The sequence below is a fragment of the Mesoplodon bidens genome (genome assembly GCF_964165515.1).
Source record: "Mesoplodon bidens genome assembly, chromosome: 3".
Taxonomy (NCBI): Eukaryota; Metazoa; Chordata; class Mammalia; order Artiodactyla; family Ziphiidae; genus Mesoplodon; species Mesoplodon bidens.
The window spans coordinates 173,111,337-173,137,651 of NC_138178.1; the positions used below are offsets into that span (position 1 = coordinate 173,111,337).

Sequence of the window (26,315 nt, forward strand, 5' to 3'; positions counted from 1 at the left end):
GGCGCATCTTAGTAACTTGCAGTGTGTGAGGCAATGCGGGCGTTTCTGCCACTGTTAAGCCACCACCTCTGGCTACAATAAGGCGTTGCCTGATAAACAGACTTGCTACATACTCATCTGCCTGGGAAGGAGAGAAATTTCCTGCCAGCCCTCTCCTGCCAAGGTCTGCACTGGCCGTGTGCAGGAAGAGTCTGATGTTGGGGCCATCTAAGATGCTGCCCAATTTGGGGAAAAGATGGATGAGAGAGATGGCTCTGGTATGGTGGGCTTCCTAGGCACCTGAACCCAGGGCCTGAAGGGTCCTTGAAGGAATGCCAGAGGTAAGAATAGAAACCCACTAGCTGGGAGAGTGGGGGTCTCCTGGAAAACCAAGGCTGGGCTGGGCTTGGTATCGATGTGTCAGGGAGAAATGGCCTCGAGATCTGGCTATTTCTAAAGCCCTGGATGACTCATTCTTTCAAGGAAAATTTCCTAAGATCTGATATTCACTTAGCATGGAGGAAACAGATGAATTAATATATAGGTCCTTCCCATCAAAGGGCTCCCAGTCTGGTTGTGAGAGGAAATGGGTAAATAAAGTAAGTAATTGCAGTACTTTTAACACCTACTGTGCATAGGCACCATTCTCAGTACCAGAGAAATTTAAGTGAAAGATGTCTGATCCCTCAAAGCTTAAATCACCAACTTCCTTCTGATCAACTTCCTGGGGTAAGGACCACAGTTTGCAGAGTGCTTCCCACAGACTGGTCTCCATGCTGGGTGCTCTTCATGTTTCATCTGGAGCCATCCAAATGGTCCAGTGAGGTAGTGATTACAACTCCTACTTCACATATGTGGAAACCAAGGTCAGAGAGGCTGGGAGACTTTACCTGCACCTCTCAAACAGCACGTGCCTGGGGTGAGGGTGGGCCCAGGTCTGTGGGTCTCCAAAGCCTGACTTCCTTTTACGATAATGTTCTGCCACAGCTCAGCCTTTCCCAAGTCCAGAAACGTCATCTTTCCCACACTTGCTCTCAGCGCTCCTTCTCCTTTACTCCCTTGCTCAGGGAAGGGCATCACCTTTTCAGTCAGTATAGGGTAGGTTGTGCTGCAGTAACAAACAACTAAATATCCATGACTTAAAGCAAGGATTTATTCCCCACTTACTCTCCATGGCAACATAGGTAGGTTGGTGGTTCGGCCCGACATCATCACTCAGGTCTCCAGGTTGGTGGAGTTTGCATCTCAAGGTATGTTTCCCTGATCACCAGTGAAGGAGACGTGAAGAGCTGGAGGACATCCCATCAGCTATTAAATACTCTAACCCAGAAGTGACATATGTCAGTTTCACTCACAACTCATTGACCAGAACTAATCACATGGCCACAATTAACCGCAGGAAAGGAGACTGGATATTGACTAGCAATAGGGATGTCTGCCAATATCATTGCTCACCCAGGTCCCCAAGGGTGAAACCCTAGTCTCCCAGGATTGCTGAATTTTTTTCTCCCTTAGGCACGAAGTAGGGGAAACAGACCCAACTGTGGAATCCCACAGACTTACAGAAGTTGTGGGACCTTGCTACTTAACTTCTGTGGACCTCTGATGTCTTATTTGTAAAACAGGGGCAATACTGTAATGCCTTTATCACAGAGTTATGGTGAAAATTTACAAGCTAAAGCATGTAAGACATGCTTGATAACCACTAGGTTTCCCTTCCCACCCACACCTACCATCATGCTCCCATATAAGTCTTCCATCCTCTACTCTCAAGTCTCCATGACTGGCATCTCTCACCAGCGCTACTGCAACATTCACTGGTCCCTCTGCCTTGAACTGCATTCCATCCTCCACCCTGGCTGCCTGGTGATCTTCCTAAACCCCAAATCTCACTTTGTTGTTTCCCTGCTCTTGATTCTTTTATGGTTCCTTGCAGCATTCATGACATAGTCATACCCCAATCTATCTTTCTAGCCTCTTGATGTCCCCACATACTCCCCATCCTCCATACACATTGGACCATTTCCCATCCCCTGAAACTTCCCTCATCTTTTATACATGCACATCTTTAACCAATGATGCCTTCTACTTGGAGTGGCTTTTTACCTACCTCATCTGACAAACTCCTATTCATACTTCAAAAGTCAGCTCACATGTCACCACCCAGATGAAGGCTTTCACAGATACACCAACAGAGTTAATTTTCTTTCACCTGCTGTTAGCCTGAAATTGCACCATCAGCATTCCATTGAGTCAAGCCAAAGTTTCTTCATTCATTTCTCTTTCATAATGGCACAGACAGCAGACCAAACCCTGACTTTGACTTCAGGGCTTTTTTCAAGCTTGCTTTATAATCTTAGAAATGTCATCTCCCATTTGCAACTATCCCCTCTTGGAGGGATTCGCCACTTGGGGAGCTGCTACAGAAATATCTTGACCTCTTCATGATCACCATCTGCCCTGGGCTTTTTCCATCTGACGATCCATCCGTTCCCAAAGTAACAGAGACTGGGAATGACCTCACCCTTCAAGAGGGACCCCTCCTTCTCCACTCCTTGGGTGACTTTCCCATTGTAGACCCACTATATCCTGAGCTGTCACAGAAAGCACAGCATTGCCATGACAAAAGTTATACACATAAAGAGAGCAACATAAGAGGGGACAGGGGGGAGTTATTCCATCCCAAACAAACCCCATAATGGACACAAGAGTTTTCATCCTTATACCCTTAAGTGTGGGGACAGCCGAGGCTGTGGTAGAACTTCACATTTATCCACACAATTCTTTGGCAAGTTGTCTTCAACAGATAAGACATGTGAGGCACAGAATGGTAACATGACTCACACAGGGTCCTCCTGTAATTTCAAGTCCTGGGCAGAAACAAGCCACAAAGAGTCCTTCTGGTTTCTAGTTCATTGCTCAGAAATTCATGGAAAGGCAAGCCATGCAGCTTGATCATAATCCATGAGTGTGTGGGCAATTAAGAAGTGACAGGAGAGTGCAAAGGAGTCTTCTTAGCCGCAGGAAAATGATCAACCTCCATCAACAAGAACAGATCCCCCAAAACACACCACGAAGGGAAATAAAAATGGGTTCCTGATGGTCCTGTACAATATGGTACAAGATACTATTTATGTAAATATGTAAAGAAAGGCTTAGTCACAAAAACAATACTACATATTGTGTGTGTGTGTGTGTGTGTAATTTTTGTGGCTTGGAAGGAAGGACCTCAAACTTATAATAATGGCTACTTTTGTGGAAAAGGGAATGGACCAGGATGGGAGTAGTGGTCATGGGAGACAGCTGGAGATTTATCTAAACAGTTCTAATAGTTTTTAAAGTGTCTGCTGGCAGACTCTTTCAGCTATACTCCTAGAAAAGGAACTGAAACAAATATGAAAAAACGGCAAATGGTTAATTTGGGGTTTTAGGAATGTAAAGTGACTGTAATATTTTTTCAAAAAAAAAACACTCTCAAAGAATTCTGAGTTCAGATCCCGTCTATGCTGCTAACAAGCTATGAGACTGTCAGTGATCCCCTTACCCTCTGTGTGCCTGTTTCCTCACTGCCGTCTGCAGGGATTGGGTGGCTCCCAGGTCTTAGCCCTCTGAGCTCTGCACACAGGCGGGTCAGATCCCTGCCTAATCAGTTGTCTTTTTCCAGCCAGATTGAAATTAAGCCATGTTTTAGTTTAATTTTTTGTGATGTTTCATGTGGAAAAGGTATCAGTTGTGCACAGGCTAAAGGCAAGAAAAAAAGGAAGGAAAGAGATGGGAGAAGAAACAATCAACTCCAGATTCATGGTGAGAGGCAGCCATGGGGTCCTGCAGACTCCGCCTCTCTTCTACTTGTGTGTGCGTATCTGCATGTGCACATGCGCACGCACACACATCACATGGCGGGGCTGTAGAAGTGACAACCACCAGCCTGCTTCTGCGGAATGACCCCCAGGGATGAGATGTCTCCATCCAGGGACCAGTTCAGCCCATTGGCAAGAACCTCCCTCTAGAGCCATACATCCCAGGACCTCCAGCTCCTATCACCCAGGGTGATATGCAGAGAGGATCACATGTCCCATCCACTGGAGTCCACACAGTGTAGGCCACTCCAATCTACCTATTTCCATGCCACCTCCCAGTGAGGTTGGACTAAAAACCCTCACTTGCATGAAATACTCTGAGACAGCTGTAGTCTGATTGGATCCCAGGGGCCACCAGCCAGAGAGGAAGAAGTGAGGCTGGACTCCTACTCCTAGTAATAATGAAAAGCAGAAATCTGCCCCGTGTGGCTGGTATTGGGCTGAGCACACCACATGCTTTTTCTCACTAGTTCCCCATCAGCCCAATGCCATAGGCAGAAAAACCACAGTTTGGAGTGATCTGCCCAATATACACCCTGCCAGGCCAGCAGCCCGGCCCAAGTTCAAAGCTCTTTGCCCTGGAAGATGTCCCCACATCTCTGCAGTGCAGCAAGTTTGGAAGCCATGTGGGGATGGGTCCCAAGCCCTCTTTGTCGCATTCACACCATTTCCATTTAGAACGTTCTCAACTGTTCGAGGCAATAAGCAGCAACAATTCAGCCATCAAGATGCTTGTAGGAGGAAGAAAGGCCACTTTGGGGTCATCAAGAGAGCTGTGCAATCTCTTGCCTTCTTTGTCTGTAAATTGGCACAAGGATGCCCACCTGGTGGTGCTCCAGGGAGGATCAGGTGAGACAGCAAGCGAGAAGATGCTCAGTAAATTCCTCCCACTTCGGGTCAACCTGGTAACAGTTACAGTGGCCCTGACCCGTTCTCTCCTGGTGGCTGAGCCAGACCGCGTGTTCCAATGAGAAGCAAACTTGATGACCTGACCCTGGCTGCCTCAGGTCTAGCTGTGCCTGCAGAGTTGCAGGATGTGGTCAGCTCAACAGCAAGGCATGTAGAAAAGAGCTTCCCAGAGGCCTTTGCAGCAAAGCCGCAAGTTGGGGAGATAATTTGTTGCCTTTGCTGTCTTTTCATAAGGCTGCCTCTTAAGGCTACCAAAAGGAAAAAAAAAAAAAAAGTCATGTTCTTCCAAAATGCAATTCCTTCTCATGAAAGGGTAAGCATGGAAATTATTAGGTCTAAGAGACAATCTCCTTTGCCAACTATGAAATCTCACCAGGACATTGGACGGTCTGCCCAGAGAGAAGAATCTGAACTCCTTTATGAGAGCACCAGGCAGTCCTTTCGGTATTAGTAAAACATACCTCATCCAGTCAAGGAGCAAAACCAAAACAGCTTAGAAGAGCTGCTCGGACATCAAACCCATCTTACAAAATAGGACTTTGATGAGTTCCATGTAAACGAATCCAAAACATGTGATTTAAAGGTCCTCAAAGCAGAGGAGGCTTGGAAATGGGTAGAACTGTCCTTTATAAAACCACACTTGGGGCCGTACCAAACACAAACGTTTGAAAGGTTTGTAACTATGGTCTGGAGACCCAGCCATTAATTCTGCAGCTCAGAGTGGACTCTGGTTGACTATAGGAAAAGCTAATGAAATCCACAGATGAAGCCCTGCTGGCATGACCCACCCATCTGCTCAGGTGTCTGCAAAGGGAAGTGGCACCGACACCACCTCTCACACCACACCTTACTTCCTCTTTCTTGTCATTCCCAAATCAGTGTGGCTTTGGAGCAAAGGATTCCTAAGTGACAGGGAGGGTAGGCTGCATGCTGTCTTCACTAAGCCTCTGCCGTGTGTCATTAAGGTCATACCTCCTCTCGTCTCTGGTTCTTCCTTCAAGACCAGGACTCATATCATAGCTGGGCGGCCAGGAAGGAGGGGCTGGAGCCCAGAGCTTTTGAAAAATAGCCAAGATAGGTAGTGGGAATGGGACCAGAGAGGGAAGTGACAGGAGACAGGCACAGAGTCACAGCCTCATTCTCAGGAGGCTCAGGACAGTGAGCAGGACTCCTGTCGGGGAGCAGACCTTGTCTCTGAAGCCTAAGCAGAGAGAGAGATGGAGAAGACAAGAGTCCAGATGTTAATGTATACACAGTCCAGTTCGCTGGGAAATAGACTTCGAGATTCTGAGAGTTGTATTCAGGAGTGCCCTTGGGAGCAACATGTCGGGAGGGGTAGAAAAAGAGTTGAGGAAAGCAAGACTGGACAGAGGGAAAAGTTGAATTGTGGTTCAGTTATAAGGGGAGCAGATGCTGATCCCATAGGAAATTCTAGATCTAAGATGGACCTTCAGAGATGGTCCAGTTGCAGGCACAGGTGCTGGGCTTTTGTACCCTGGCATTATCCAGTCATCCATCAGGATGAGGGTGTGTAACCTTGGCCAAGGAAGCTTTTTGAGGCTGAGGGCAACGTCCAGAGTGGAATGATATAGCCAACACTCCAAACATCTGAGAAGGCTATTGCTCCTGCCCTGAACTGGGATCTCGGTCACTCACCACAGCATCTACTACAGTCCATCCCATGTGCCACCTGGACCCACTAGTTTCATGCACTAAGTTCACTCTATCTGGGAATAGCTGTTCCAGGATTCTGGTTGGTCTCTTTTTCCTGGGAAAAATGATAAGAGGAAGGTTATGGGACGAACTACAGCTGCTGCTGCTGCCCAGGTATCGTAGCCACATCTAATACCCCTCATTCCATCCTCTGCTATGTGTCCTGTATGCTGTGATTGTTGGCCAGCATCTCTCTGGGTCCAGGTGGCTGACTTGAGATGAACCATCTCATTTCACCAGCAGTAAAATCTAACTTAAGGAAGCAAGGGAAGTAGGACTGGACAGAGGGAGATGCTGAATTCTGATGAGTCCCACTCCATCCTAATTAGGGAGCTGACCCTGGCATAGCATATCTGCAGGCTTTGAGGGTTCAACTTCTTCTGAACACTCTGCCGCTCTTATAATTAAGACCTGGGCACAGCAAAGGAAACCGTAAACAAAGCAAAAAGACAGCCCTCGGAATGGGAGAAAATATTTGCAAAAGAAGCAACTGACAAGGGATTAATCTCCAAAATATACAAACAGCTCATGCAGCTCAATATCAAAAAAACAAACAACTCAATCAAAAAATGGGTGGAAGACCTAAATAGACATTTCACCAAAGAAGAAAATCAGATGACCATCAAACACATGAAAAAATGCTCAACATCACTAATTATTAGAGAAATGCAAATCAAAACTACAATGAGGTATTACCTCACAACGGTCAGAATGGCCATCATCAAAAAATCTACAAACAATAAATGCTGGAGAAGGTGTGGAGAAAAGGGAACCCTCCTACACTGTTGGTGGGAATGTAAATTGGTACAGCTACTATGAAGAACAGTATGGAGGTTCCTTAAAAAACTAAAAACAGAGCTACCATATGACCCAGCAATCCCACTCCTAGGCATATATCCGGAGAAAACCATAATTGAAAAAATGTATGCACCCCGATGTTCATTGCGGCACTATTTACAATATCCAGGACACGGAAGCAACCTAAATGTCCAATGACAGATGAATGGATAAAGAAGATGTGGTACATATATACAGTAGAATATTACTCAGCCATAAAAAGGAATGAAATCTGCAGAGATGTGGATGGACCTAGAGATTGTCATACAGAATGAAGTCAGTCAGAAAGAGAAAAACAAATATCATATAATATTGCTTGTATGTAGAATCTAGAAAAATGGTACAGATGAACTTATTACCAAAGCAGAAATAGAGTCACAGACGTAGAGAACAAACTTATGGTTACCAAGGGGGAAGGGAGGGTGGGACGAATTGGGAGATTGGGATTGACATATATACACTACTATGTATAAAAAAGATAACTAATGAGAACCCACGGTATAGCACAGGGAACTCTACTCAATGATCTGTGGTGACCTAAATGGGAAGGAAATCCAGAAAAGAGGGGACATATATGTACATATAACTGATTGAATTTGCCATACAGCAAAAATTAACACAACAAGTAAAGCACCTATACTCCAGTATAAATTAAAAAAAAAAAAAAAAAAAAAAAAAGACCTGGGCCTGATCCTCAACTTGTCTACCCTCCAGGAGGATGAGTCTCTTTATAAGTTTCCCTCTGGCCATCACACCTAGCCTTTAACTGATGCTTAGTCACCGGGCTATAGCCGTGCCTTGTCTCTCTGTAATGCAGTGGTTGCCCCCAGCAATAAGCATCCAGTTCCACAGTACTTCTAATTACTATCCCCTCCCTCCTCACCTGAGAAATTGCACCTGCCAGGGCCTCCTTTTCTCTAATATCCCATCCCATTTCACCACCAACAAAAGGATTGACAATTGCCATACTGCAGCATGCCAGCGGCTATCCACATAGAACCTACAACCAGTGATGGGGTCTTCACTGCCAGTCTGCAAGCAGGAGATGCAGCTCCAAAATCCTATTCTAGAGTCCATGTCCTAGGACAACTTCATTAACACTGGTTAATGGGTTCCCAGGTAACAGACCCTGGAATGAGATCTACATGCTGGCAGTTTATTGAGAAAGGCTGAGCAGAGGGAGAAGTTGAACTGTGATGCAGTCACAGTAAAGTTCTCAGCCCACCCCATGGGTTATCCTACTCTGAACCTGGGATAACCCATCAGAGATGTCCTGAATTGAGATGAGGGGGCCAGGCCTTTATATCTCCAATCACAGTCACTATATTGGACCTATTGGAGGAGAGAGTCACTCTGGGCTAGGCAGCTTCCTTCAGGCAAGAGCAATTCCCAGAAAGGGATACAGTTCTGAGCCAGCCCAGGCCAATAACCCCGGTAGCTAGGAAATGAATTCCTTGGTCCTAAAAGTGTCCACATGTCATGAACCACAATATCCACTACAGGGTCTGTCCTCCCCGGGAGACAAGAGGAAATTCATCACCACACAATCAAGTATGAAATTTCAAGCCATGTGAGGTGCTATGATGGGTTTGTGCATCAAGGTACATGGAGCTCCATGCACTCATCGGAACCTCTGAGCTCATCTGGAGGGTTAGGGAGGACTTCCCCATGGAAGAGGACTTGAGCTGATAGACTCCCCAGGAATGAGTAGGCAAGGGGTCAGTGAACACAGGAGGGGGCAAAGCCATCCAGCAGAAGATGGCCAGGTGTGAGCAAAAGGTGACGTGCGGGCGGGAGGGAGGTACTGATGAATCACAATAAGGTCAGGGTAGCTGGGCTGAGAGCAAGGGGGACCCTAGCCTGAGATAAGCCAGGTCCAGCAATGCCTGGGGAGCCACAGTAGGGACTTTGTTCTTTATCTAAAGAGCTACTGAGGATGCATTGAAGGGTTGGAGAGGAGCATCAGCCTGAGGACCCAGCACACAGGTCCCTCAGGTGGGATTTCCTACTCGAGTACCAGCCCCTAGAGATCTCAATACTTGGAAATGTGGATCCATGTGTGGTCAGTGCTGTCTGCTCTAGACATAATATGACCCGGCCTGAAATGGCTCAGGACATGGTTAGGGGAGGGGTCAGTAGAGAAAACTGGTCAGGAAAACAGCCCGGAGTAAGACCTGGCTGGTGTTAAAGGAACATGTGAAAGATTGGGGAGCAATAACCACGGAGGTCAGGCTGAGTCCTGGCTACGGTGGGGGCAGCGCCATGGAGGGTGGGCTGCTTTGGGGCAGAACAGGCCCAGGTGGCTTCCGGGCAAAAGTGGCTGTGGAGAAAGGCACTGGCGGGAAGAGGGTGCTGCATGGAGTGCCCCGTTCCGGGAAGTGGATTCCGTAGAGGAAGGAGAAGAAGGCTGGTGGGACCAGGTCCCAACATGCTGTGCACCAGGCTGAGGAACCTGCCCGTCGCCAGGGAGAGGTGAGAGCTAGTAGCCTCTGGAGGCCCCATGTGGGATCAAAGATGGCAACTCTGCAGGCAGTGTAGTGGAGGCTTGTGGTCGGCAGAATAATGGCCCCCAAAGATGCCCATGTCCTGATCCTCAGATCCTGTGAATCTGTCACTTTGGATGGCAAAAGGGACCTTGCTGATGTGATTAAGTTAAGGATACTGAGATGGGGCAGTGATCCTGGGTGATTTCGGTCCAATGTCGTCACAGAGATCGTCATGATACAGGCAGGAAGGTCAGAATCAGAGATTTGAAGACACGGTGCTGCTGGCTTTGAAGGTGGGGAAGATGCCACGCACCAAGAACTGACAACTTCCAGAAAATGGAAGTCAAGGAGATGGAATGTCCCCTAGAGCCTCCAAAAGGAACCAAGTCCTGCAACACCCTCTTTTGGTCCGATGGGACCCATTTCAGGCCTGTGACTGCTGGCAAGAGATGAGGGGTTGGTGGACATTGGGTTGTGGGCAGTGGGGAAGGAGAGGAAGCCAGAGATGTGAGAAGCAGCCATGGGAGTGGGGGGCACCAGTGGCCGTAGATAGTGAGAGAGGGAACCAGCGTGGCCCACAGGTTTTTGGTGGGCACTGCTCATGCAGAGGGGAAAGGGAAGAGAGAAAGAAACAGGAACTGGAGGAAAGGGTGATGTCTAAGGTTGGTGACAATTCCTTTGGAATGGGATCCAACTAAGTTCTCCCCCAGATCGCCTTTGAGATGCTCTGAAGGTTGGGTGAGGGAGGAAGAGGAGGACAGTGCCACGTGCTATGATTCAGCCTCATGAAGGTACCAACTATGGAAAGGCTGGGAGGCAAGGAGACCAGGTTTAGGCCTGTGACACCAACCCTCTGCCCAGCATCCCCTCGGATGGGACACACCTGCTTGAGTATCTTCAAATTCAGGGTAACGCATCCCTCAAACAAGGGTGGGTGGGTTCGGCTCAGCTGCTTTCAAAGCTCTTCCTTAGTCTCTGCCGAAGTCAGCTTCCTATTGATGTGTGTCTCGTTTTCCTCTCCCAAGCCCCTCTGATGCCTGCGCCCTCTTTTCTCAGGCAGCCCCACCCCTGGAAAATTGTGGGCAGGATCGTGTACTACTCCCAGTGAAACAAGCCCACTGCCCTTCAGGCACGCACTCAATCCTTCCCCTCTTGTACAGGTGACAAGACCTCCCTGACCGCCCATTGATGGCTTTACTGTACCTATCCTCCAGTTTGCTTTTTTTTATTTTAAACTATGCCCACTCCCATCTCTGAACTGATCTAACACCTGAGGCATAAGGGAACAAAGCAGAAAAGCCCAGAGCTCCCATCTCCCTCGTTCGAAACTCTGAGCCCCTTGTACTGCAGCCTCAAATCCCATTAGCTTTTTATGAGCTGTCATGTCCTCCAATGGACCCCTATATTGAATAAGACCCCCAGGGCACTTCCCTCACGTGTTTCGACAAAGCTGAGTCGCCCCATCCTGACCTTGCACTTTGGTTACTTGAACCGATGCGTGAGACATAGCATTTATCCAGGTTCCACAGTGTAAAGGGTTTTGTGGTCGTGGGTCTGTCTTCCCCACTGGGTTCAGCCTCCTCCAGAGCAGCGGTTCTATCCTGTGCACATCAGAAACGCTAGGACCTGCCATAAAAAGTTACAGCCAGTGGGAAAGGGGAGAAAAGAGAGAGAATGAACGAAGAAGAAGGAAAGATGGGAAGGGCAACAAAAGCCAGAAGAGCAGGAGGGTGGTGGAAAGAGCAGAGGAGGGGACCGAGGGAACGTGTCACACCTGGAGGAGCTCAGGTAGGCCTGGGGCATGATGGGAGGTAACCTAGGTGGCAGGCATGGCTGAGAGTGGCAGGCAGGCTCAGGATCGTGGGAGCCCAGGGCAGGTCAGGGGAGGCTGTCACTTGGAGGTTCTGGACGGCAGAGCCAAGGCAGGGGAGGGGGACAGAGACCAGATATATGGACCGGAGAGGGGGGTGTGGCGGGAGGCAGGCACCATGCCGTTCAAGGCAGTGCCATCTGATCCGTTCAGCCTTGTGGGAAGATGCCCTGGCTGCTCTCTGCTGTAGTGGACATGGGGTCTCTAGGCTGCAACAATATGAGGCCAGCCCCGTCGGAAAGTGAGGTCGTGACTGTAACCAGGATTGTCACAGGGCCTGGAGTGAGGCTGGGCTGGGTCCTCCTGTGGGACCCATACAAGAAGCTGTAGGGAGCCCATGGGCTGGGGACACTGAGGCAGTGTGTGACAAAGAGGAGAAGAAGGAGGGGAATTAAATGAGATTATCTAGGAAAAACCCTCAACGCAGTGCTCAGCACTTAGTAAATATTCATTTTATGGTGACAGTGATGGTGGTGGTGGTGGTTAAAATGAGGGAAATCAGGAAGAAAAAGAGTGAACTAAGGAAAACAGAGCAGAAAGGAAATAATCTGGTATCTACTGAGGGTCTACTATATGCTCTCGGCACCTACTAGCTGCCTTCACCTTTTATATTTCCATTAACCCTGCTCAGCAATTTTATGAGATGGGTAGTCTTACCCCATTTTTTTTTTTTTTTTTTTTTCTTTTTGCGGTATGCGGGCCTCTCACTGCTGCGGCCTCTCCCGTTGCGGAGCACAGGCTCCGGACGCGCAGGCCCAGCGGCCATGGCTCACGGGCCCAGCCGCTCCGCGGCATATGGGATCCTCCCAGACCGGGGCACGAACCCGTATCCCCTGCATCCGCAGGCGGACTCTCAACCACTGCGCCACCAGGGAGGCCCAGTCTTACCCCATTTTACTGATGGGGAAACCAAGGCTCAAAGGGTGAAGACAGCTACCCAACAGCAAATTGCTAAGGCAGGATTCAAGGTTTGTGTGATTCGAAAGCTCCTGCCTTCCAGTGAGGAGGAGATACGGAAGCGGGTGATGACCAGCTCCAGGGAACCACCTGGCTACACACAGAGAACCCAGATATGGGTTTTGAACCCAGGGAGCTCCGAGGGTGCGGTGGGGCGGGAGGAGGTAGTCTGACCAATGACCCCATCAAATGCAGACCATGCCACCATAGAGTATACACAGCATCCCAGGAGCTCAGAAGAGGCAGGAAGGGAAGACTTCCTGGAGGAGGTGATATTTGAACCGAGCTGTGTGATGAGCATCCATTTTCCCAGAAGATGGGGGCCCATTTGGTTCAAGGCAGCATTTGGAAATGGGCAGCTCTCTGAGGATCTGTCTTATCCTCTCCCCTGTCCCTAACTCACCCACCTTCCACAGCAGAGTCCAAATCAGCAGTAGTTGCTCCAAATGTACTGCTAACATGACCCCCAGTCTTTGTTCCTCCTTCTCTCCAAGAAATTTTCAGACTCCATCATCCCTATCACAGGACATCCACTCTCTGGCTAGGAAAAGAGCTCTTTTGGCCAAGCCAGCTACTGGCAATGGGTCTCCACCAGAGGAGGAAGAAGATTTCTAGGTTTGGGGCAAGGGTATAAATCAATTGGCAGAGTACAATAGGAATAGAATAAATAGTATCTCATCCAAATCAGTTACATAATATTTAAAAAGCAGCTCTCAAATAGGAAGAGCATTTATCTATTATGAACATTTTCCATTTTTAGTGGTAATTGAAGTTTTTCATCCACAGCTCGTGCTAAAAGCACCAACACATTGTGATCGTCCCCACCCGTTCGAATGCAATTAGAGAATTTAATCAAACTCCACTGCAAGTGCGGTGCCAGCCAGGCTATTTTTGAATTTTTCAATCTAGCATCATTTGGGGACTTTTTAATTGTTAGTTGGGTTTATTTATTGAACTCGGGCTTAAAAGAAAAATAAACAGCAAGGAGGCAAGAAGTGGCTGGAAAGGCAAGAAGAATCCAATCTGTGCAATTTAATAAAGTCTGTCCTTGTTAGCTCCAGCGGTGGTGAAATTCCAGTGAATTCAAATTTCAACCTGGTCTCTAAACATCACATTATTTACATCTTTCATCTATTATGATATTTTAAATAAGATTGTTATAAAATTGCCCCAACTTTGGGCAACCATAGATCATAAAATAGGAATATTATTGCATTAAAAGAGAGGAGCTGTATCTCATTTAAAACACATAAGCACATAATTTCATAGATTTCATATCTGTAGCTGGATATCTACCTATGAACAATGACACTGTCCCAAAATTAAAAGCCTTCTGGCTATATATTTGTAAACACAATCAGATCACAATCCAATAATGGGCCCCTTTTGAATTAATGCGCATCACGTGGCCTTCCTATCATTACATTTATAACTTTCCTTTTGAACAGCTCACTGCCTTCTCTTTGTCTCCATAAAAATGCAGGGGTTTGTGTGTATTTTCTTGTTTCCTTCAGCTAATGGTATCTAAAACCATGTTTTTTTAAGGCAAGAAAATTTGATCATGATTGTGAAAAATACCGACAGAAAGAAACTCACCCTTTTATACCTGCATAGATGGAGAGCCGCCATCCAATTTCTCATCACTTCTGACATAAAACACTTTGCATTTTAAAAAGAAACCGTCACCTCGCTCATTTTTATGATAAAATGGGACTTATATTGTTAACCAGGAAAGTGCAGTGATTTTATATGCACATTAAAAGGAAAAGACTGTTCCTTTAATTTAGATCATTTAAAACAAAACTTTCCAAGTGGCAACATTTTCGTTGCAATTCATTCATCTATTGCAGTTCAGTGTTCATGGGAAAGCCTTTCCTGAGATACAGGGTTCAAAGTAAGTGAGTAAGGCACCCTCTTCCACAAACAAAGTCACATCCTGAGGGGACTGAAATGTTGTGTGATTTACTTCAGGGTATCTTAGAGAGTCCGGTGGAAGGAGTCCACACTGGGAGTCAGGAGAGCCAGTTACCACTGCTGCTCCGCTTTGTGTGAGACTTCCAAATGCATAAGGGGCACTCAGCCTCAAGTGACCAAAAGCCAACTCAATAAAGCAAAAAGTGGACTGTCTTGTGTATCTCCAAAGTCCATGGTGGATTGATTCAGGAACGGCTAGATCCAGAAGCTTCCACAATGCAATGGAAATCTAGTCTAGCCCCAACTCTTGGCTCTCTTCTCCTGTGTGTTGGCTTTATTTTGGGGATCCATGTAGTGGTCCTTAGTAGGTACAGGCTTGCATCATCCTTGCTGCTATTATGCTCGCAGAAAATAGAATTCCTGTTTATTGGTCACACCAGTAAAAGCCCCAGTGTTCACTCCCATGGACCACCTGGAGTACCTATCCCTGAACTAATCATGGTGCCCAAAACAATGGAATGCACTGTGAGCCCTTGTCCAGGTCACCTGCACAATCTTGGATTAGTAGAATGAAATAAGTCCCACCCAAATGACATGGATGGAGAGAGGGGCTATCACATGTCCTTAGGTATATTGGGGTTTCATAAAGTGATAAACCACTGGCTTAGGAAATAAATTCTAAAGTTCAGATACTAACCTGCTGCTTCCCACACATTCCTCTACAAATTAAGATTTTAGTTCAGATTTCTGACTTGAAAGTTAGACTTCTGTCGGAGTCATTTGAACCTCTGTTTCCTAGTCTGTAAAATGATTATGACACTGCCTCTCCCACAGATTGTTAATGAGATTATATATGTGAAAGTATTTAGCAGAGTGCAAATAAAGAGCATTATATATACTAAACCTTAACTACACATGATTATTATGAGATATTATGGGAAATGAATCAACAGATGACACCAGTCAGTATCCAAATGACTCATAACAGATTACCTTAGTCATATCTGCCTCTGTGTCTGACAGTTCTCAAGGAGAGAAGCATTGGGGTCTATAATATCATCTAATCATAGTTAAATAAATATGTCCTTTATAACCAAATTCAATGCGTATGACCTTGTCCTCGATCCCATCGTATGGCTCCAATTCTTTTAGACTTAACCTGAGTTCTAAAGTACTTCAGATATTCTTGGGAAAAGGATAGGAACAGGAAAGGTCAGTTTACAGCTGTTAGAATTTGAGTCCAGAGAATGGGCAGCTCAGATGGGTATCTCTCATTTTAGACTGGGGATGAAAAAAAAAAATTAGGTTTGCCTTTCTCCTGCATTGTGATTGCTTCACTTTGTTTAGAATGTTGACTTCATTTGTTTAATAAGTATAATACATGATCATTGTGAAAATACAGCAGCAATACATAAAAGTCCAAAAGGGCCAGTAAAAAAATTACCTAAAATTCCACCACTCAGAAACAATGGTAATTGATATCTGGTAAACGTTGTTCCAGCCATTATTCTATGTTCAAAGATAGATAAAAGGACAGAGAGATGATAAAGTGAAAGAAAGATAAGGGGACAAAAACATGAACATGTTATGCACATTATTTTTAATATTTAAAAGTACTAAACTCTCTTATATTTTAATTGACTGGAAGAAGAAAGAAGCCAAAGTAAAATTGAAAGACTTATTTCAGATCCATTTTCTTCACTACATGGGATATGATCTCCTTCCTAAAAGATCCCTCTAAATTAAGAAAAGAGATTATAGCACACTTTGAATTGGAGTCATCTTTAAATTACATTTTAATTTTAGACTTTAGCTCCCTGATATGAAGAAGGAAGAAATTAACACCATATACTTCTCCCTCCCTACCTCTCAACATACTTCTGTTATCTTACTATTGTCCAGCTTTACAATATTTATGTTTTGTTCAGTGAAAAACATTTCAGTTGGTCAGTCTTAGTCTTATATTTATTGATAATAACTATGATAGTTACCATCTAACCATGATGTCACCATTCCTGCATTATTTATTTTAGTTCATCTTTTTGTTGTAATTTGTTAAAATACAAAATAAATTAGGATGTTTACTTGGGGAAATAAACTGTGTTTATTTTCCCTGAAAGACTCCTAAGGTGGTACAATCTGTGAGTTTGTGCATGCTTGTCAATATTTCTAAAACCTTTATATCTGGATTTTAAGACAATATAACTTGGCTTAAATCTTTTTTTCTGATTGAAATAAAGAAGTATTTGTTTTGGGGTTTCTTAGGACTGGCTTAAAATTCTTGAAGACCACCTTTTATTCCTACCTTTACCACTTGGTAGACATTAGTCTTCTGGCGTTCACTCTAGTTGTGGAAAATTCTAAGATAACCCTTTTTTTCTCCTTTATATCTTAAAATTTGTATTTTCTCCTAGAAGCCAATAGAATTCTATCCTTACTCTTTTTTTTTTCTTCCTTTTTTGGCTGTGCCACACGGCTTGCAGAATCTTAGTTCCCTCACCAGGGATTGAACCTGGGCCCACAGCAGTGAAAGTGCCGAGTCCTAACCACTGGACCACCAGGGAATTCCCTATCCTTACTCTTGAAATTCAGATTTTTCACAAGGGTGTACATTGGTGTTGCTCACTTATTTCTATTTCATGTTTTCCTGGGATATCGTGTACCTTCAGATCAGCCCTTTATTTATCTAAGTAAAGTTTTCTTCAGTTATATCATTTAATATTTTTCTGTGTCATTTGTTCTGGTCTCTTCCTAAAGAGAGACAAATCTGTGCATTTGTCATATTTCTTTTCTCTACCTGTCTATTATAAAGATACATCATCTTTTTAATCATTTTCGTATCCTTGTACTTTGAAAGTGGGAAAGTAGTTTTGGTTGACACAATAACTAGGGCAGGGATGGGCATAACTGGCATTTGGGAGATGAGGGTTCAGAATCCTAAATGTCCTTCAACATACAGGAATCTAGCCCTATGATGAATGTCCTATTCAAAATGCCAACAGGGCTGAAAGAGTTAGCCCAGCCATCATGTCTTTGATGATGCTTTCTGTCATGTTAATTCTAATTTTTTTAAGACTTTTTTTATGTGGACCTTTTTTTTTAAGTCTTTATTGAATTTGTTACAATATTGCTTCTGTTTTATGTTTTGGTTTTTTAGCCATGAGGCATGTGGGATATTAGCTCCCCAACCAGGGATCGAACCAGCACCCCCTGCACTGGAAGGCGAAGTCCCAACCACTGGACTGCCAGGGACGTCCCTGTCATGTTAATTCTAATTTTTAAAGACTCTAATGGCGCTTTAATTTATATAGCATTTATCTTTTTCACATCAGTTTTTTTCTTGAGTTCTGCCAACTCACTTTACCTCCGCCTATGTTGTCTTATAATTTCTTCTTGTGCTCTATCTTGAAAGGATTATACTTTCAATAATATTTTCAATATTATAGAGAAGTATTTGTCTAAACTTTTTGACTATTTTGTGGGGCAATTTATGTTATATATTCCCTTGATGTACCTTTTGATGAACAACTTTTTCCCTCCATGTTTGCAGTTATTTCATTTTTAAGGTATAATAGGTCATAGCCTAGTTCCTCTGTGTAACTAACTATGTGTTGACTTAGAGCAGAGGGGAAAGATAATGAACTCTGGGCACTGCCTGTTGTCTGGAGCCTCTCTGTTGCTACATGTGGGATGTCTCTATCCTGAGAGATGTCTGAGGGATGTCTCTATCCTGTCTGATTTTCACAAGGGAACTTCCCTTTTGGGGCTTCCCTGGTGGCGCAGTGGTTGAGGGTCCACCTGCTGATGCAGGGGACACGGGTTCGTGCCCTGGTCCGGGAAGATCCCACATGCCACGGAGCGGCTGGGTCCGTGAGCCATGGCCGCTGAGCCTGCGCATCTGGAGCCTGTGCTCCGCAACGGGAGAGGCCACAACAGTGAGAGGCCCGCGTACCGCAAAAAAAAAAAAAAAAAGGATTTCCAGTTTCAAAGGGTATCTGTGCATCTCAGATCCGTTTTGTAGCTGCATAACCTCAATCCTCAGTTTCTCAGGATAAACCTCAGGCTATTATTATTATCCTCACAACAATTCCATGAGGGAGCTGTCACTGTCTTCATGTTACAGGTGTGAAAACTGAGAAAGCAGTTAAACGGCTTTCCCAAGCTTTCCCAGGAAACCAGTGGCAAAACTAACTTTTCAAAACCCAAACCTATGCTCGACCATGTTCCCAAAGCTGGAAAGATAACCTGTAGAGCGCTCTTCACCAGACACTTTCAGATTCACTAGAACTTTGAATCAAAATGTACCCATTTTAGAGATAAAAAAAAAAGCTGAGTCCTGTAAGGCCACATGGCTAGTAAGTCACAGAGTCAGGACTGGAACATGAACGTATAGCAATCCAGTGCACCTGGAAATATACAGATGGACCCGTTGATGTATGTCCCAATGCACCTGAATATGGGGACAGAGAGAGAGGAGGCAGGGAGGTGACAGGAAGGCAAGTGGATCCTACCCACCTGTGTAAGCACAGACGAGTCATTTCACCTCCTTGAGCCCCCACAGGAAGTGGCCATCAGAACCGCATCATCAATGTTAATTGAACAAAAAACTCTGCAAAACAATCTGCTCTCTTCTCTCAGCTCTGTTTTTAAAAATGTCTATCCATCAGTGCGTGCGTCTGTAAGGTCATCTCTCTTTCTCAGATCTAACTGCTTATCTGTCTAAACATCAGGAGAGCGTAAACAAAACATATTTATGTGTCTTTTTCTGGGTGGCAAGGATACAGGTGATTTTAATTTTCTTGGTGCATTTCTCCAATTTCAAACTTTCCTGTAAAGAAAAAAAACGTGTTATTTATATTACCAAGGGAAAACACAAGTCTTACAAAAATAGTGATCTTGTCGGGTTGTTGCAGGATGCCTGAGACAATGCGGGAGCGTGATGGAGCCAGGGTTCTGCAACCCCACAGATGTGAGTTCATTTCCCTGTCCCTGGCCTCTGATCGCCGGCACGCTTCCTGTTGTCTCTGGACCTCCTCTTGCTCGTAAGTGGAATGGGGACAATATCGATTCTTGGATCGGCAGGAGGGTTTAATGGGGTTACCTATTTAAATGTCTCTCACGGGGTCGGGTACACGGGAGTCACTCCCCCAATGTCAGTTCCTTTGCCTTCGCCGAAAATTCCAGCTGTATCGTCTGCAAGCCTTTGAGACGTACAGGCCAAAACTGCAGCCAAGGAGAACTCCTGAACAACACTGTTTATTTATACAGCGAGAAGATTGAAATCATTATGCTTTGACTGGCAGCAGCTATTTATAGGCCTTGTTCCCAGCGAGCTGTTGGGATCAGGGCTCTCCCCAACAAATTTACCAACTCCCGGGCTTGGCCATAAGCTCCATGGTTGTCTGTGTGGGCCTCTGCTTCCCAACCACGTGAAAGAGGAATCCCTTCCCTGTTCTATTAAGTGAAAATCGTTGCCTACAGTAAACAAAGAAGGAGAGGGAAGGGGCCAGAGAAAACCCTCCCAAAATGATGGGGAGGAGCTTGGCATCAGGAGCAAATGCCAGCGTCCCTCCGCACAGCTCAATGTGCTGAGTCTAAGGAGGACTAATTATGGATTTCATCACAGGTCCTGGATCTGCCAGATGCTCATCTCTCTGTGAGTCCTTGGACATCACTCCAAATGCTGATGGAGCACAGATTCTGGATAAAGCACCGGGGTGTGTATTGTGGGTGTGAACAGACAAGATCGGGATAAAGCCTGGGAAAGGACATGCCAGGTAGGGAAATCAGCAGGGGAAAGGTGGAGAGGCGGGAACAGTGAGTGGCTCCACTGGACAGAGCATGGGACAAGAAAGAACCAGCACAAGGAGGTTAAATAAAATCCACCAGGAATGCTGGCACCTAGTAGATGCCCCATAGATGCTCACTGGCCAGATATGTATATACTTTGGGAAAAATTAGGATGGAAGGAGGTCTCCAGAAAGGAGAATGTTGAAGCTTTATTTTTTTCCTCGAACCTTCGGCCTTCCCCAGTGTGCAGAGCTACAGGAAACCAACCTGGGTCTAGTCCTGGGGGGATGTGGGGTCCATAAAAGTCCCTTCCGCCTCCAGGCCAACTGAAGCCATTTTCTGAGGGCCCACGTACTCTGCAAATACCTTACGCCAAGTTTTCCATCAGGGCATTGAGTAAAACCCAGACTATTTCTCTGATATATTTTTTTTAAACTTTCCTTTAAGTTCAACATGCATTTGAATTCAGGGGAAACATGGACCACATGTTTTTAATCTATTGACACTTAAATCATCAAAATGTTGGAGGCTGTTGGTTTGGAAGCCAACAGGAACACCAGAGCCTTTTTAAGACTTTCTTCTCCTTCTCTAGCAATCAGGAAGCAGCCTTTTTCCAAGAGGAAACCAAATCTCGACTCCAAAGGGGCTGCTGCGTTCAGTGCCAAGCCTGGCATGCTCCAAGGCCAAGCTGGCTTCAGACCTGTTGCAATGGCCGAGGAGAAGGGGTGTGCAGGCTAAGAGGCCCCCCTCTCCTCACCCACCCTGTGCCACCAAAGACTCGGAGGAGAAAGGGAGGAAAAGGGAAAGAAAGAACAGCCACGGGCTTGAAGGCCAAGGCCCAGCAAGCGGTGGAACCACAGGCCAACCTAGAGCAAAATGCAGATCCTGGTTCCAGACACGTGCCCTGTGTGGACCACGGGCCGCTTCATCTCTGCTTCCACTTGGGAGAGTGGAAATCGAGCCCCACTGCACGGAGCCGTTCCATAAGAGGAAAAGAAAATGAAGTAAGATGAAACAAGAGTAGATGCAAATATACATCCGGAAACACACATGCCAGGAACACACCTGACCGGACAGTATTCTATTCGTTTTTCCCACACTAGGAGCCAGACCCTGCCTCTGATCATCCTGGCACCACCATCCCACCTGCCGGCCTGTCCCGTCTCTGCCTCACTGGCTGGAACAACTTCGGCAGGGATACTGCAACTCGGGCCACCAAAGGGTGAATTGATAAAGGTCGGAAGCCCCCCAGAGCCAGGACCACAGAGAGTCTATTGTGTAGTGAACAGAACTACCTTCTGATGTCAACGAGAGATCCTCGGTAAGAAATGGTCCAACAGCAGCAGCCATAATTGGTAACGGTCCATCCCTGTCCACCTAAGATTTATTTTGTGGCCCATTTCCTGTCATTTCCCCAGAGCAGGGGTCTGCTTATGTGTCATGGTGACACAGCCACCCCCTACCATCCCTGGCCTGAGAGAGAGCATCCCAACTCGTGCTCTCACCCATGGAAGCATGTTTGGGAGAATTGTGTTTATATTGGTGTTAGAGCTGAGGTCTAGATGAGCAGCCCTCCCAGGCCCCCACCCCCAGTCAACACCCCTGTCCCCAGCACCTACAAAAGTCTGGGAGAACCCATCCCTATTAAGTAATTTGCAGTCTGAAGAAATGGACAGTAGCACAGACCCTGGTGTCAGACAATTTAGGTTTGATTTCTGGCTCCATCACCTCTGAACTATGTGGCCCTGATCAAGTTACTGAGCATCTCTGTGCTCCAAAGCCCTCTACTGTAAAATCGGATAATAATAGTCTCCACTTGATAAGACTGCTGTGAAAATTAAATTAGGATACGCAAAGCACCAAGAACAATTTCCAGCATATAGTGACCCTGTGTGTGCTTGCTAGCTTCACTGTTAGTATTATTGGCTTAGAGTGACAACATCTGTGGGCACAAAAAAAGCACATGGCACAGAGGAAGCTCTCAACAAACATTAGTTGTCTTCCTTCCTCTCTGTTGTGTTACTCCTGCCCACCAATAGCAAACTCTGACCATCTGGGAAGCCTGAGATCATGGGATTTGAATGCTGGGGGCAGTGGCCAGTGGTGAGGTCAGATGCTCTTGTCCAAGTAGTGCCTTTGGGATATTTTGCCTCTTTTTATTTTTCTTTGTAATTCACCATCAACAGTTGAGTCTCCAATGCTCTGAAATCTCCTAGGAAGATGTTCCCACTTATGTCAGCAGCCCATCTCCCCAGAGTTGAAGATGCAGAGAGTAAATGCCCTCAACAGTCTGGACCACCCAGGACAGCGCCCTTGACCAAGCAGCCCCTCCCATCAGCTAATTGAGGCTTGGAGAGGAGGCCAAAGGATGCTGGGCGGGGTAGGGAAGGAGATGGGGAGATAAAAGGGGAGTTGGTCCAGGAGGAACTGCAAATCTTAATCTTTTCGTTCTGCCGTCCCATCCAGAAATGAATCATCACTATTTGATTAAAAGTTGTTTTAAGATCGTCAGAGAAAGGTTACATTAAAAACAACAGGTCTGGCAGCTAGAGGAAAGGGTGAGCAAGGCCCTGTCTTGGACACGAGAATTAAGCATCAGAGTCAACCAAAGGTATCTCAAAGGAGCTGAACATTTCCCAGCACTCAAAATCTTAAAGAAAAAAGAAAAAGTGTTGCAATGGCCATTGTGTCAGGGAGCCATATATCACTCTGACAGTTGGGAACAGCTCTGACCAGAGAACAAGACGTGAAGACAGTCTTGGTGGATCCCGTCTTTCCTGTTGCCGTGGTGGGGATGGATGCAAGTGCGGACGGGTCAGCTCATTTGTATGGAGATGAACCATCATCATCGGCCCCCTCCTCTCACCACCAGCTGCACAAGGGATGGGCAGGTCTCAACCTCTGGCCCAAGAGCTGACGCCAAGGGAAGGGTAACTGGATGCCAGCGGTCAGCCTGAAGTAGAAGATGCAACATCAGCCGAACTTGGGTCCAACCCAACACAGTTAAAGAATCCGGGGTCGCGGGAGGGAGGAGTGGAGAGGGAGCTGAACCCAAGGCACAGGCACAGACCACCAGCCTTGGGTGCCATGGGCGCCACTGCCGACCAGGAGCCTTTTTTATTTATTTATTTATTTATTTATTTAAGGCTGTGTTGGGTCTTCGTTTCTGTGCAAGGGCTTTCTCTAGTTGTGGCAAGTGGGGGCCACTCTTCATCGCGGTGTGCAGCCCTCTTACTGTCATGGCCTCTCTTGTTGTGGAGTATAAGCTCCAGACGTGCAGGCTCAGTAGTTGTGGCTCACGGGCCTAGTTGCTCCGCGGCATGTGGGATCTTCCCAGACCAGGGCTCGAACCCGTGTCCCCTGCATTTGCAGGCAGACTCTCAGTCACTGCGCCACCAGGGGAGCCCCCCGACCAGGAGCTTTGTGTGCTCCCTGCAGAAACAAGGACAGTGACGGAGCCTGTGCTGGTTGTCAGCAGGGATGGTGAGGCTTCCCCAGACCAGGCCCAAAGCAGGAGCTGAAACGAATACCTGTTCAGGCTGAATCTGAGCAGTTTCCTCCTCAGCATCCCAAGGCCCTGTTTCCCAAAGAGTCTATGGTCTCTGGTGATTTGGAAGAGAGAGAGGGACAGACAAAGAGATACAGAAGGAGATGGAGAAAGGAGAGAGAGCAAAAAGAAAACGAAAGAAGGGAAAAGGGAGAGAAGAGAAAACAAAACCAAACAAAAAGACAGGAAAAGACTTTCTGTGGTTGGACAAGTTAGAGAACTGGAGAGTTAGACAAAGTTAACGCCACGATGACAGCAGATCTTTTTCAGGTCCTTAAAGTGCTGGCGTGCCTTGTAAATCCCCAGGGAGGTAGCGTCTGTCTCGCCCCTGCCTCCTTGACCTCCTTCCCCACACACCATCCTTCGAGGCACACACATGATGGGTGAGATATGCCATAGAGGGGGCTGCAAGGAACCTGCTCTTGGAGGGGCTGCAGCCAGGCTGGACCATGTTGAGCTGGGTTGTCCTGGGCACCTGGGCTGCGTCACTGTGAACGAGATGCCTAACTTCTCTCTATGCTTTATTTTACTCATCTGAAAAGATGGAATGATAAAACCCAGGCCCTCAGGTGCCTAGGAGGGAAGAAAATGGGCTCAGGGATGCGAAGAGCTAAGCATGGACTCGCCACTCGGAGGGTAACTTACACTGATTACACTCTTGGACCATCATATGCCCTGGCTGCCCATGGAAGGGTACTGACTGGTGATTAATAGGACCCTCACCTCACCAGGACCCTCACCTCATCCTTTCCAGAAAGTCCAAGGCAGGTCTGGACCAACCAGAACGTGGTCTCTCATCTTGGCTGGAAAAAGTCACTTTGCCTTTTTGAACCTGGGTTTCCTCATCTGTCAAATGGGTCTACGAGTGCCACCTCCAGGGCTGGAGCTGAAAGAGGACAAGAAATGAGACCTGGCTTGTCAGCTTCAGAGAACCAAGTGGCCAGGAGGGAAATGGATGTGTTCTGAGGGGGTCCGGGGAACTTTCCAGGCATCTCACATCACACACACCCTCGCGCCGGGCACCTAGAAACCTTCCAAGCAGTCATTCTGAGGTCAGGCCTGGGAGGCAACACAAGAGACAGTCACGGGTGAGAAGATAAATGAGATGGGAAGCTGTTTGTCTCACAAACAGGAGTGGATGTTCAATCAATCCATCCAGAAGCAAGGCCAGGATTTATGACCAAGTCCTCTCTCCCCACCCGGAAAGTCCTTCATATTTTATAATCTGGCACGTCTTTAAAGGCCTTCAGATGGAACCAGAAACAAGTTCAGTCCTGAGTAGCACGGCCACGGCTTAGATGAAGCAAGATCTACCTTCCTGAGACCATTTCACTCCTGGGACAGACACCCTGAGCCCTGCAGGTGATTTGAACAAGGCCCCCAAAGAGCAATGGAAAAAACAGTATAAGTTCAAAGTCAGAAAGTGCTGCCTTCAAATCCAAGCCCCACAGCTTCGAATCTAAATGTCGTTTGCTCACCTTTCCAAAGGCGTCTTCAGGTTGCCGTGCAGTCCGTGTGGGAGCTTGGGTCACTTCCCCACCCTCCACCCCCAGCTGGGAAGCCAGGGGCTCAAAAATGGGTGCTGAGCCTCCCAGAGAAGCTCCACGGCCCGGTCAAAGGGCTTGGCAAACAATTTAGGCGTTTCCAGGAAAAAAAACGGAGCCCAGCTTGGGGCCATGGAAAGAACGGTCCCCAACGTTGAGTCAGCCTTGAGTCATGAGCTAAAAACATGCTTTTGCCAACTGCAGCTCTAGGCAGCCATAATTAATACAGGGCTGATGAAAACTGCATTTTTCACTCAACAGAGGAGGGAATTTCAGGTAATTAGACATAGCCTCATGGATCGGTAACTCGCCTCTACACATGAGCTCGGGCCGCCATGTCCAGGCCCTACCTCCAAAAATAACTTACGCCAACATTAACCAACAAGATGTGTCTGATTTCAAAACATTACCATTCCTCCTTAAGTATATTGAGTGTAAACTGCTGAATACACTAAGGCCCTTAATTGGTTTGTCCTAATCCGCCACCTCTCTGAGAGCATCTTTGTACCTGGGCCAGGCAGCCACCTTGTCTTTGAGGATGACTCTTCTCTGAGCTGACCCCAGTGCAAAGCATCCTGTGGGCTGGAATGAAAGTGGGGAGATGTATTTTGATCCATCATCCGTTCATTCATTCATTTACTCACATCACAGCTACTGGGGGCCCACCATGTGCCGGGCTCTGGGACAAATAAGGAGCTAAGTGCCCAACGTAGAGGAATTTACACTTGTTGCGGGTGTTAGAGGTCTAGGTGTGTTGCTTCCTTTACAGACGGGAACGCTAAAGCCCAGACTTGCCCAGGTGCACCCAGCAAGTGGATGGCGGAGTGAGGGAGGGCAGCTGGGTGCCTGCCTCCCAGCAAGCTTGGAGGCCTCAGGAATCCCGGCTGTGCATGCCCCCTCTCCTGTGAG

At 46.6% G+C, this 26,315-nt stretch overlaps 1 long non-coding RNA gene across 1 annotated transcript; it reads right to left on the reverse strand.

The window, feature by feature from the left end:
- Positions 1-3,393: 3,393 nt before the first annotated feature.
- Positions 3,394-25,475, reverse strand: LOC308614271. Its single transcript, XR_014015370.1, has 3 exons — positions 25,341-25,475; positions 19,041-19,353; positions 3,394-4,996 (listed from the first exon to the last, which is right to left on the reverse strand). It is a non-coding gene; the product is annotated as an uncharacterized lncRNA (long non-coding RNA).
- Positions 25,476-26,315: the final 840 nt, after the last annotated feature.